The sequence below is a fragment of the Mchenga conophoros genome, linkage group LG13 (assembly GCF_057382185.1).
Source record: "Mchenga conophoros isolate Kocher_MC1m ecotype Shallow Benthic linkage group LG13, M_conophoros_male_GT1.1, whole genome shotgun sequence".
NCBI classification, from domain to species: domain Eukaryota; kingdom Metazoa; phylum Chordata; class Actinopteri; order Cichliformes; family Cichlidae; genus Mchenga; species Mchenga conophoros.
Genome location: NC_140538.1, coordinates 32,162,202 through 32,164,701, shown reverse-complemented (window position 1 = coordinate 32,164,701; position 2,500 = coordinate 32,162,202).

The following is a 2,500-nucleotide window of genomic DNA, read 5'->3' as shown; positions in this document are numbered from 1 at the left end:
TCCCCGGGGCCTGCTGGAGGTCAAGGTCCATGCTGGATATGCACTGGAGCGTAACTACAAGAAAGGTAAGCTAGTGGGGGACTAGAGCAGGGGAGGATGTGCGTCCACGGGGCATGCTGGAGGTCAAGGTCCATGCTGGATATGCGGTGGAGGGTAACTGCAGGAGAAGGAAAGCTAGTGGGGGATTAGAGCAGGGGAGGATGTGCGTCCCCGGGGCCTGCTGGAGGTCAAGGTCCATGCTGGATATGCGCTGGAGCGTAACTACAAGAAAGGTAAGCTAGTGGGGGACTAGAGCAGGGGAGGATGTGCGTCCCCGGGGCATGCTGGAGGTCAAGGGCCATGCTGGATATGCGGTGGAGGGTAACTGCAGGAGAAGGAAAGCTCATGGGGGATTAGAGTGGAGGAGTATGTGGGTCCTCGGGGCCTGCTGGAGGGCAAGGGCCATGCTGGATTTGTGGTGGAGGGTAACTGCGGGAGAAGGAAAGCTAGTGGGGGAGTAGAGCAGAGGAGTATGTTGGTCCCCGGGGCCTGCTGGAGGTCCAGGTCCATGCCCGATGTGAGTAGCAGCAGGGCCAGCGCGCCAAGGAGCACATCTTTTTCGACCGTAAAGGGAGACAGGAGGCCGACTCACTGCCTCGGCTAAATGGAGAGGGAATTTCAGCAGGGCCAGGGCAAAAGCATGGACCTTTTCAGCTGTAAGGGAGGCAAGAGCAAGGTGTGATGTAGGTCCCCGGGGCCTGCTGGAGGTCCAGGTCCATGCCCGATGTGAGTAGCAGCAGGGCCAGCGCGCCCAGGAGCACATCTTTTTCGACCGTAAAGGGAGACAGGAGGCCGACTCACTGCCTCGGCTAAATGGAGAGGGAATTTCAGCAGGGCCAGGGCACAGGCATGGACCTTTTTCAGCTGTAAGGGAGGCAAGAGCAAGGTGTGATGTAGGTCCCCGGGGCCTGCTGGAGGTCCAGGTCCATGCCCGATGTGAGTAGCAGCAGGGCCAGTGCGCCCAGGAGCACATCTTTTTCGACCGTAAAGGGAGACAGGAGGCCGACTCACTGCCTCGGCTAAATGGAGAGGGAATTTCAGCAGGGCCAGGGCACAGGCATGGACCTTTTTCAGCTGTAAGGGAGGCAAGAGCAAGGTGCGATGTAGGTCCCCGGGGCCTGTTGTCGTACCATAGGCACGAGTGGTGTGTGTGTGTGTGGCAAAGAGTTTCTGCGCAGTGTACCAGGGGCACGGGGAAAGGTTGTTGTACCATAGGCACGAGAAAAGTTGTCGTACCATAGGCACGAGAAAAGTTGTCGTACCATAGGCACGAGTGGTGTGTGTGTGTGTGGCAAAGTGCTACTGAGCGGTGTACCAGGGGCACGGCGAAAAGTTGTTGTACCATAGGCACGAGAAAAGTTGTTGTACCATAGGCACGAGAAAAGCTGTCGTACCAGGGGCACGGAGGAAAGTTGTCGTACCATAGGCACGAGGAGAGTTTGTGTGGCAAAGTGCTACTGAGCGGTGTACCAGGGGCACGGCGAAAAGTTGTTGTACCATAGGCACGAGAAAAGTTGTCGTACCATAGGCACGAGAAAAGTTGTCATACCATAGGTACGAGGAGTGTGTGTGTGGCAAAGTGCTACTGAGCGGTGTACCAGGGGCACGGCGAAAAGTTGTTGTACCATAGGCACGAGAAAAGTTGTTGTACCATAGGCACGAGAAAAGCTGTCGTACCAGGGGCACGGAGGAAAGTTGTTGTACCATAGGCACGAGAAAAGTTGTCGTACCATAGGCACGAGGAGAGTTTGTGTGGCAAAGTGCTACTGAGCGGTGTACCAGGGGCACGGCGAAAAGTTGTTGTACCATAGGCACGAGAAAAGTTGTTGTACCATAGGCACGAGAAAAGCTGTCGTACCAGGGGCACGGAGGAAAGTTGTTGTACCATAGGCATGAGAAAAGTTGTCGTACCATAGGCACGAGGAGAGTTTGTGTGGCAAAGTGCTACTGAGCGGTGTACCAGGGGCACGGCGAAAAGTTGTTGTACCATAGGCACGAGAAAAGTTGTTGTACCATAGGCACGAGAAAAGCTGTCGTACCAGGGGCACGGAGGAAAGTTGTTGTACCATAGGCACGAGAAAAGTTGTCGTACCATAGGCACGAGGAGAGTTTGTGTGGCAAAGTGCTACTGAGCGGTGTACCAGGGGCACGGCGAAAAGTTGTTGTACCATAGGCACGAGAAAAGTTGTTGTACCATAGGCACGAGAAAAGCTGTCGTACCAGGGGCACGGAGGAAAGTTGTTGTACCATAGGCACGAGAAAAGTTGTCGTACCATAGGCACGAGGAGAGTTTGTGTGGCAAAGTGCTACTGAGCGGTGTACCAGGGGCACGGCGAAAAGTTGTTGTACCATAGGCACGAGAAAAGTTGTCGTACCATAGGCACGAGAAAAGTTGTCGTACCATAGGCACAAGCAGTGCGTGCGTGCGTGCGTGCGTGCGTGCGTGCGTGCGTGCGTGCGT